Source organism: Leucoraja erinacea, chromosome 19 (genome assembly GCF_028641065.1).
Source record: "Leucoraja erinacea ecotype New England chromosome 19, Leri_hhj_1, whole genome shotgun sequence".
NCBI lineage: Eukaryota > Metazoa > Chordata > Chondrichthyes > Rajiformes > Rajidae > Leucoraja > Leucoraja erinaceus.
The window spans coordinates 30,868,074-30,879,417 of NC_073395.1; the positions used below are offsets into that span (position 1 = coordinate 30,868,074).

Here is an 11,344-nt window from a genome sequence, read left to right on the forward strand (position 1 = left end):
GACGAAAATTGTAATCAGGCCTCAGAAGCGAAAGGACTGGCCAGAGCCAACCCGAATTTGTGAAATGAAAATATTTTCTAAAAATATTCTGAAATATTTTGAAATTGCCACTATTAGAATTGTGGATGTGTTTATTTAGGATTTTCAGATGGCGTTCATCAGGTGCCACACAATAAATGAGACACCTTAACTAATGGGGAAACACACAGCATGGTGCAGTGGCCCAAGCTGTTTACATACTCCATTTGGATGTTACACTTTATGCCCCTCATCCAAGTTTACTGATGTGCCAATTATTTAGTGGAAAGAAACATGAATAAAGGTATAATTCAGATAAAATGTTATTTTGCTTTTGCTCCAACAATGAGCATAAAGAACATATTTTGCTCTAGACTGCAGCATTTGCGGCTCCTCGGGACATCGGTACTTGTTTAATCCAAAAATGCTGCAACCCTTGCCAAACAACTAACAAATGCAATCTAATCACTAAAAAATTAGCAAACTCTTGCCAGGAAGTAACATCAGTCTCGATAGCTACATGTTGGCAGAGTTTAGAGATTTCAGAAATTCATAGACCATGATCTCCCCAACGATCCCCACTCTTAACATTCCTGGCAGTAAATGCTAAAGCCCTTACTAATGATTTTCTGCATTTACTGGAATTGCAGCATGATATACTACAGAAAGAAGACACCATTAAATACATGCACTTTTTTTATTCTTTAACAAAAACCCCAGAAATTATAAGAAGCAGACCATCTGGACCCACAGGTCAGCTCCATCGTTCAGTTTCATGACAGCTGATCTATGCTGCCCTCAGTTCTGTATCTGTACCAGTTCCCCACAACCCTCAATTGCTTGATCTTTCACATACTTAATTATCTCCACATTAATTAATCCGATGATCTGCCCTCCACTTCCTTGGGCGGCAGAGAAATCCTGACATTAAAACACTCTGAGAGAGGAATTTGTACACACTTCAGTTTTAAATGATCAGGCCCTTATTATGTCCCCTTGTTTGTGATTTCCCACTCATGAAAACACTGCAACATCTATCTTGTCAAGCCACCATTTAATTTTATATATGTTTGAATAAGGCACCCACCCCATTCTTCTAAATTCCAAGGAATACAGATCTCACTCTAAGAAATATGGACCTAAAGCAAGTAAGCTAGACCACTTCACATCTCTATCAGCCCTATCTAAGTAGTTTGTCAGGTCATTTCAAAAGGAAATCTTGTGATGATCAGTGGTGTATGTCTGAAACGACACACTGGCAGGAGCGTCCGCAAAAATTGAAACTGGATCACCTTTCAGCAACAATTTAAACATCCACATATGCATGCATAAGTAATTATCACAGCATCGGCCCTTGTCCTTCCCAAGTCCCTCCAGCACTACTCCTCCCTTCAAGTAGAACATTGAATAGTACATCACAGGAACAGACCTTTCAGTCTGAACATGTCTGTGCTAAACATGATACTAACATACACTAATCTCATCTGCTTGCACTTGGTCCAAACCACACCACTCCCTATATATCCATGTGCTTATCTAAAAGCTTTTTAAATGCCACTATCATATCTGCCTCCAATACCACCCTTGGTAGCGCATTCCAGGTACCCACCGCTCTGTAAATATCTGCCCCACACATTGCCTTTGAACGTTGCCCTTCTTTGAGTCTATAGTCTTTGAGAATTCCACCATGGGGAAAACAAAGGTTCCGACTGTCTATCCTATCTAATCTTCTCATAACTATACTTCTATCATACTTCAACCTTCGATGCTCCAGAGAAAATAATCCAAGTCTGTTCAACCTCTCCTTGTAGCTAATACCCCTTAATCCTAGCAGCAGTCTGGTAAATGATTTCAACATACACCAGATGTCAGCTCAGATCAAAGGTAGATAGTCTCTAAATAACAAGGTAAATGTACGATGACGAGAGCATATAGGAGTGCAGCCCATTACACTTCCTCAAATAAGATGCCTGACTTGCTGTTTCCAGCAATTTATGTTTTTCAGATTTGCACCATCTTCAGGATGTTTTAATCCCTCCCCTTCCTCCTCACCCCCCTCCCCTCTCCTTTCTCCTCTCCCCTTTTCCTCTTCCTCGTTTTGCTCCCTCCCCCTTCCTCTCCCTCTCTCTATCCCCTCATTCTACCCCCTCTCTCTTTCCTTCTTCCTATTCTCCCTATCCCTCTCTCCCACCCCCTCTATCTCTCCCCCCCCCCCCTCTTTCTCTCCCTCTCTCTACCCCCCCCCCCCCCCCCTTCTCTCCCTCCCCCCTCCCTCTCCCCCCCCCCCTCTCCCTTTCCCCCCCTCTCTCTTTATCCTTCCCTCCCTCCCCCGTTCACCTGGTCTCCTCCGCGTCCATTCACCTCAGGCCGGTCACCATGGCAGCGACGCCGCCGGGCGGGAGCGCGCCCAGGGCATCGTGCGCGCGACCTGCCATCGCCGCGTGCTCGCGCCCCCGCCCTGCCTCCCGTGCATGCGCGCCGCAGCTCAGCGAGCTCCTTGTTGCAATGAACTGTCAATCTACAGATGGACATCAATGTGCTGCAGCAACTCGGGCTGCATCTTTGGAGAGAAGGAATGGCTGACATTTCTGGTCCAGACAGAGAGACACAAAATACTGCAGTAACGTCAGCGGGTCAGGTAAGATAACTTACAGAATTGGTTGAAATTGCCCCCAAATTTTCTTCAAACTCTTCACATGACTGGGAGTGGACAATTGTTTCTCAACATTGACCTATGCCATGGGTTGCAGAGCCACTCGATGATCCAAAAGGGAAATTACCTTGCGGGTTGATGGTTGAGAGCAGTGAGAAAAGCAAAGTGACAAAACTAGGGAATGTATTAAAAGACAAGCAAGTCTCAACCATTAGGAGAATATTGAAATAAAAAAGAGAAAATGCTTAACAAGCCTAACAGCATTTGTAGTGAGAGAAATTGTACACCATTTCAAACTGATGAACTTTAATCCTAATGAAACATTAATTATTTCTCTCTCCACAGACTGCCTGACCTGTTGAATATTTTCACCATTTTCTATTTACCAGCATCTGTTCTAGGAGACCATTGTCAGACCAGTGAGGTAGACACACACATGGTACTTTGAATATTGAGCAGAGAAGTGTTTATTTGGAGAATTAAGAAATTAGCATCTTTAGGTCCTTTTCTATTTTGTTAATAATAATAATAATGGCAAATAATTGAGAACATTCCTATTACAAATATCCTTGACGGATGGCAAACATTCAATTAACAATAGCGGCTGGAATGACAATGCATCAAAAATCATAACACATGACACACGGTATATGGTTCTTAGATAGGTATGCAAAGTAAATACAGTGCCCTCCATAATGTCTGGGATAAAGACCAATCATTTATTTATTGGCTTCTGTACTCCACAATTTGAGATACATATCTCAAATTGTGGAGTACAGAGGCAAATAAATAAATGATTAGAAAAAAATCACGTGGTTAAAGTGCACATTGTCAGATTTTATTAAAGGTAATTTTTACACATTTGGGTTTCACAATGTAAAAATTACAGCTGCGCTTATACATAATCCACCCCCCCCCCCCCCCCCCATTTCCTCCTTAATGCGAGAGCTTTCAGCACCTAGTCTTTCCTCCAGTCTTTCCATCACCTTTGGAAACTGTTATTGCTGTTTATCATGAGGACCAAAGTTATGCCAATGAAAGTTAAAGAAGCCATTATGATACTAAGAAACACAAATAAAACTGTTAGAGACATCAGCCGAACCTTGGGCTTACCAAAATCAACTGTTTGGAACATCATTAAGAAGAAAGAAAGCACTGGTGAGCTTACTAATCACAAAGGGACTGACAGGCCAAGGAAGACCTCCACAACTGATGACAGAAGAATTCTCTCTATAATAAAGAGAAATCTCCAAACACCTGTCCGACAGATCAGAAACACTTCAGGAGTTATGTACTAGACCAAGTGCTCCCCAACATGCGGTTGTGGGGGGGAAGGGGGAGGCGGCATGCAGCATGCAGCATCACACACACTAACTATCCCCCCCCCCCGCACTCACGCTAATTACCCCCCTTGATATTATATTAATATTATTAATGTTTTCCTTTTACCCCATAACCACCCTATCTACTGACGCATAGCCCCCAACTTGCAGTCACATCTAGAGAGGGAGGGGGGGGGGGGGGTTAGAGAGTGAGGGCAGAGAGAGAAGGGGCAGAGACAGAAGAGAGACAGAGACACAGAGAGGGGTAAGAGGGATGGGGGGGGTGGAGAGAGGAGGAGAAGAGGGAGGGTGGGTGAGGAGGGGGGAAGAAAGGTGGGGGAGGGAGGGGAGGGGAGTGCGGGAGAGGGGTGAGAGGGAGAGAGAGGGGGTGCTGAGAGGGGTGGGGAGGGGGAGAGGTGGGGGTGGGGGGGGAGGGGGTTAGGGGAGGGAGGGGAGCGAGAGGGGGGAGAGAGAGGGTGTGCTGAGAGGAGGGTGAGGGGAGGGGGAGGGGGGGGGGAAAAGTGGGGAGCAGGGAGGGGGAGGGAAGGGGGTAGGGGTGTGTGGAGGGGAGGAGGGTTTAGGGGAGGGACGGTAGGGGAGGAGAGGGAGAAAAAGAGGGGGAGGAGGGAGAGGGGGAGAGGGGGAGAGGAGGAGGGAGGGGGGGGGGGGAGGAGAGAGGAGAGGGGGGAGACAGGAGGGGGAGGGGGGGGAGAGAGGAGAGGAGAGGAGGGAGGGGGAAGAGGAAGAGGAGGGGGGTTGATGGGGAGGGAGGGGAGAGAGAGAGAGAGGAAGGGAGAGAGAGAGGGAGAGAGAGAGAGAGAGAGAGGGATAGAGAGGAGGGCAGAGAGAGAGAGGGTGCCTTTTTACTTCAACCCAAACAACCATTTGCAGGCAGTGCTTTTTTCCTCAAACTAACCATATTTTCATTTTCAAACCACATTATGGGTACTCACAGCTGTGGTGACATTTGTTCAGTGTTATTCAGAGCTCTGATTGAAGCACATCACTTGCAGAGACTGATTGAGGCACACCACTTCCTGGTTTTATAGTCCCTCCCCCCTCCCTCCAGCAGGGGCAGCAGAGAAAATGGGGAATTCTGTAAAAACATTAATATCTGTCATATATCATCGACGGGAAAAATCCTCAGCACACATGCGGCGGAGGAGGGCTCAGAGCAAGGTGGCCAAAAATGACGGCCGTAAGTGGCGGCGTTCTCTCGGAAATCGCAGCACAGAAGGCCAAAAGCGGTCAAGAACAGAGATATAGATAGATAGATAGATAGATAGATAGATAGATAGATAGATAGATAGATAGATAGATAGATAGATAGATAGATAGCTAGATATAGTTAGTTAGATATCCTCTTCCCTTTGTTCTTCTCCCGCGGTCCAGCAGTCCAACTGCAATGTCGAGGCGACCGGGGCTCCCAATGTTAAAGCCCCCGGCGTGCGATGGTAAGTCCCGTGGCCGTTAAGCCGCGCCGGGCAATGTTAGGCCCTGCTCCTAGTCATTTAAACCCCATAATTCCAGTGGGAGAAGTTGCCGTTGCGGGAGCTCCAAAAAGCGGTCTCCCACCAGGGACCTGCGAGTCCACCGGGCCCGAAGCTCCGAAGTCGGGTCGCAGCCGCGCACCACCACAGCTCTTCCCGTTCCGGAATCGGCCAGCTCCGCGATGGCAAGCCCGCAGGCTCCGCGACTGGAGCCCTCAGGTTATTTCCGGCTAGAGGCCGCCGCCGGCTCCACGACATCGGAGACCCGACAGGGAAAAAGTCGGGTTCCCCTACAGAGGAAGAGATTAAACGGCTTCTCCCACCCCCCCACGGGGGGGGGGGGGGTTGGGGGGGGGGGGAGACTGTACATAGTGCCGTCCGTAGAGGCCGTTTCCAGGCCCCGACCACGCGAGAATAACGGAGGAATATTCACTGCACTTTATAGGCTTCCATTATAGTGAGAAATGGTCAGAAATGGCTGATGTTTATGTAGAAATGAATTGGTGTATGTGAACTTGTACTAATTTATCTATGGTAGTAACAGTGTTATTCTCATTAACATTAAGAAGAGGTTGAAATTTTATGAATTGAAGTCCATGCAGACTTAGTGACTATGAGATGGGTTTTTTTGTAGCCTCTGCCTGACCCTCCACTTGAACTTGAACTAACTTATCAATGGACTTATCAAAACATATCAAAAGACTTGGAATCTGATGAAGAATATTCAGATGAAGATCAGATGTAATGTAAACAAATGGGGAAATGATTATATTAAGTTTTATTTTAATGTCAATCGTTTCACTGTTTATATGGTCAAATTATTTAAACAATGAGTAAATTACTTATGATAATGGCGTGCTGGTGAATGACAGTGCGACAGTCCATCCACCCATCCACATATACATACGTACATACACACATCCACACACACATCCATCTGTACGCAGACATACATGTACACATCCATGCACACACATACATCCACACACATACATCCAGGATGTGACATTTACATCAGAAATAAGACAGGTCTCTTACAGGTCTGGCACTGTCCCAGTCCCACTATGGCCATTACCCCCATACTCCCCACTGTGGCAGTCAGTGGGGTTCAGTAAATGGGGGAACCCAGAGGATCTGTCCTGACCCTTTAATTAGGCAGGTTGATGAGCCCTTAAAACCTGGGACCTCGTGTCAATACATTTCCTATTAAAGAGACTGGAAGATGCCTTGCAGGACTGTCCCCCAGCCTGGCACTGCCCCAGTCCCACTATGGCCGTGACCCCCACTCTGCACACTGGCAGTCAGTGGGGTTCAGTAAAGGGAGGAACCTACAAGAACTGCCCTCACCCATTAATTAGGCTGGTTCAGGAGCAGGACCTCTGCGACAGTGTCATTCAAAAAACACACACAATTATATTCATCATATTATTTTTATATAATATACTTATACTTAATTATAAATGATGACAGTCATATTTACAAGTCATATATATATAGGTATAATAATATATAGTTTAAATGGACTGCAACACGGAAATAGGCTGCCCATTGTGAAATATGGGCATCGGCCACGAGATGGCGCTTACTTTCCCGAGCTCATTTTCTAATTAAATAAATTAATTAATTTGCAACTTTCGGCACTGACTACTTATGACATCCTTCTCAATTATATTTCATCTAAATCTGTGGAAAATGTCATGTAGTTCCGTGACGTGGGTCACGAAAATCGATTTTTAGACACATTTTTGATGCTCAGCCCACAGCCTAATACATTTAACAAGACAAAAATGTTTTAAAAGACAGACGGACTGCAGTCGAGCCGCTGCTGTTAGGCGTCGCCGCACCACATGTAATACGGGAAAATGTGTGCAGCCCACGTGCCGTGGACGCTACTTCAAGTTGTCAATTTCAAGCAGAGCTGAAGGCAGCTGAAATTCTGCATTTGCAGCGTGGACTGTGTACTGCGCATGTGGCTGTAAAGTGGGAAGGGGCTGTAAAAGGACAGCGCCACTGTGGGGGGGGGAAGGGGGGAAGAGCTCCTTTCACAGCGTGTGGGGAGTCTGGCCAGTGGTAAAGTTGCGGGAGGGCAGGAGCATTGAGAAGGAGGCGGTCGGGGATCATGCCAGAGCAACCAGCTCAAGAGCAGGTCAACGGGCGATGGATACGCAGGACAGCGAGCGGTGGAGTTTACTCCATGTGTCAGTGCGAGTAACCTCAATTGGTCCCTTGTTCACGCTGACACGGGAGAGTCCACTACCCGCTGCCTTGTTATCCATCGCCCGTTGACCCGCTTCGCTCTATGTTCTATATTTACCAGTAACGCTTTAGTTTAAAATCAAGATGCTTAACCATGCGCTCCAGCTTGGTGCTGTGCAACGTATTGCAAATTGTCAAAATCAGCTATAATTAAGCTTTATGAATAAGGAGATAATCAGTAATAAATATTCGGATAGTGCTGTGTACACGCTCAACTTTATTTGGTAGAAGGTACACAAAAATGCTTGAGAAACTCAGCGGGTGCAGCAGCATCTATGGAGCGAAGGAAATAGGCAACGTTTCAGGCCAAAACCCTTCTTCTGACAGATGGGGGGTGGGGGGAGGCAGGGAGCCAAAAGGAAAAAGGAGGAGGAGGAGCCCGAGGGCTGAGGGAGAGGTAGGAAGGGGAGGAGACAGCAAGGGCTAACAGAATTGTGAGAATTCAATGTTCATGCCATCAGGATGCAGACTCCCCAAGCGGAATATGAGGTGCTGTTCCTCCGATTTCCGGTGTTGCTCACTCTGGCCGTGGAGAAGGCCCAGGACAGAGAGGTCAGACATGGAATAGGAGGGGGAGTTGAAGTGCTGAGCCACCGGGAGGTCAGGTTGGTTGATGCAGACCGAGCGGAGGTGTTCGGCGAAACGATCGCCAAGCCTACGCTTGGTCTCACCGATATGGATCAGCTGACATCTAGAGTAGCGGATACAATAGATGAGGTTGGAGGAGGTGCAGGTGAACCTCTGTCGCACCTGGTACGACTGCTTGGGTCCTTGAATGTAGTCGAGGGGGGAGGTAAAGCGACAAGTATAGCATCTCTTGCGGTTGCAAGGGAAAGTGCCCGGGGAAGGGGTGGTGCGGGAGGGAAGGGAAGAATTGACAAGGGAGTTACGGAGGGAGCGGTCTTTGCGGAAGACAGACAGGGGGGGAGATGGGAAGATGTGGCGAGTGGGGGGCTCACGTTGGAGGTAGCGAAACTAACGGAGGATTATTTGTTGTATGTGCCGGCCAGTGGGGTGAAAGGTGAGGACCAGGGGGACTCTGCCCTTGTTGCGAGTGGGGGAACGGGGAGAGAGAGCAGTGTTACGGGGTATGGAGGAGACCCTTGTGCGAGCAGTCTGAAGAAGGGTTTCGGCCCGAAACGTTGCCTATTTCCTTCGCTCCATAGATGCTGCTGCACCCGCTGAGTTTCTCCAGCATTTTACTGTGTACCTTCGATTTTCCAGCATCTGCAGTTCCTTCTTAAACATTTACTTGGTAGAACTTGGCTTCACCATCCCTTAACTGTTATATCAGCCATGGCTTCATCCTTGAACCTTTTTATCACACTGTTAAGCACTCAATGTTTCATTGAGAAAACTGAACCTTCCAGGGTAAAGAGAGTGAAATAACTAATTTCTCTAATTTCCATTGTCAAGCATGTGTATTTAATATTCATCTTGCATAAAAAGTTATCTTTGCATTAAAATATTGTACAACAATATTATTTGTAGTACAGTTCTGTTCCACGCATAATATGCTTACTTGATCTACTGATCAAGTTATTCAATTTAAATTCTTTCTTCTGTCTCATGCTTGTTTTTCCAAGTTTTAACATTGGACATTTTTTTCTCCTGTTTGCAGTATTTATAAACATTGTTTAGAAATGAAGCACAATGGCTGAATGATAATCAGGGGACCACATAATGGACACCAAACAAAACCTGACATTCCAATGAGCCTCAGAAGTGTTCACCAACCTGCATCTTGTAACATATGAACCTGCTGATCAACTTGCTTTCACGCTTTTCCTAATTCAGTCACATGATGAGAATGACTTCTCATGTGCATGTGCAACATCAGAGGTGTTCATGAGTCACTAGCTCCACTCAGTGTTCTTCTGCGTAGGTGGACTGCTTTACCTCCCATATGGCACTAACACCTAATGATCTCACTGTGAACCGCAATATCAGTGAATAAATTACCAGCACTCCAATTAGATTAAAAAAAAATAATAAATGTTGTTGCTGATATAATACCAAGAAGAGAAGAAATGAATTGCCAGCTGTTGATCTCTTTTAATCACCTCCTTAATGCCCCTGTCCCACTTAGGAAACCTGAACGGAAACCTCTGGAGACTTTGCGCCACACCCAAGGTTTCCGTGCGGTTCCCGGAGGTTCCCTGAGGTTTTTGTCAGTCGACCTAATGGTCGAAAGTGTCTTCTGCATGTTCTTGTGACCCAGATTGGTGGCAAAACAATACAAGAGTTGTCCAAACCCATATGTGTGTCATGTTGCTAATCAGAAAATTGGAAGTCTATAAAAAAAGGATAACCAAGACACAGGATCATGCAATCAGCCAGCCTGGTTGGCTAGACAGAGAAGAAAAAAGTGCTGTGTGCCAGAAAAAAATCAACCATTCTCTCTGGGCCTATGAGTGTCTGAGAGATTATATGAATGGCAAATGAGCAAGGATCTGTGAAAATCAAACTAAGCATTCACCAGTGTCTTGATTGGTCGATCGATTGAGCTAGCATTGAAACAAGCCCTTTGGTGCACTAAATCCGTGCTGACTATCGATCACCCCTTTACACTAATTCTATTCCACTTTCTCATCCACTCCCAGCACACTCGGGCCAACTTACAGGTGCAAGTTAATGTACAAACACACATGTTTTTGGGAAGTGGGAGGAAACAGGAACACCAGGAGGAAGCCTACCATTCAGGGAGAAGATACAAACTCCACCAAGACAGCATCCAAAGTCAGGATTGAACCAAGGTCTCGGATGCTGCAAGGCAACAGGACTACCAGCTATGCCACTGTGTGGCCCATCTAAATAATGTCTGAGGTATAGCCTGAATTTGCATCTATATGTTCTGACCGTGTTTCAGTTAATACAGAATTGCATTGTATTCATTGAAAACGTGACAATGTGCAGACCCGTTGGGTCTGATCCCACAACGCAAGATACCACCACTCACTCGTTCCCCCAATGCAATTTTGCACCACTCACACATAGCCCCTAACTGCACAGGCGAGGCGCATTTCTCCTCATATCCCCAGCATTCCCTCCTCCTCTTCACCCTGAAGTATCCACCTGTCAGCTCGGTCGCTTCCTGGGCTGCAGTCCAGGCCCCACCTCATCTCCGGGCTCATCCCTGACCCCGGACCCAGGCTTGTCCTTGGTTCCAACGGCGGCTTCTTTCTCGGCCCCGGTCATGGCCCCAACCCAAGCCCCAGGTTCGGCTCTCACGCCAGATTGAGCACCAGGCTCGGCTCCAGCCAGGGCCCGCGGCACCATCCTCACCACCAGGTGTCGGCGCCCGCCGCCACGCAAGTGCTGCAGTGTCCTTCCCTCCCGGTGTGCCCCGTCCTGTCTTGCGAGTGCATCGGGTGAGTTTTCCGGCTGTTTTTAAAACTTTAAACAATTAAAAGCTTCAGAAATATAGGCAGGAATGCGACGGGAAGATGTTTATCACCTCGAAGGGAAAAATGCGTAGAATATGTGAAAATAGGAAGTCTGTGGCCTAGCGCTTGGAAGAAAATAGGAATTAAGCAGATATTGACACACACAGACACAAACACGGTGAAGAGTTGTAGTATTATAGAGATAAATGAGAAAGGAAA

The 11,344-nt window shown here is 46.7% G+C and overlaps 1 protein-coding gene across 2 annotated transcripts in view; it reads right to left on the reverse strand.

Moving 5' to 3' along the window:
- Positions 1–2,492, reverse strand: part of lrriq1 (leucine-rich repeats and IQ motif containing 1) — a 148,080-nt gene extending 145,588 nt beyond the window's left edge. The window contains exon 1 of one of the 2 annotated variants that reach the window (XM_055650756.1): positions 2,380–2,492. The gene's annotated coding sequence lies outside the window, so the exon portion shown is untranslated. Of the gene's footprint in view, positions 1–2,355 lie in introns of both variants that reach the window. The other variant, XM_055650755.1, reaches the window with a different exon arrangement.
- Between the last annotated feature and the right edge of the window lie 8,852 nt (positions 2,493–11,344).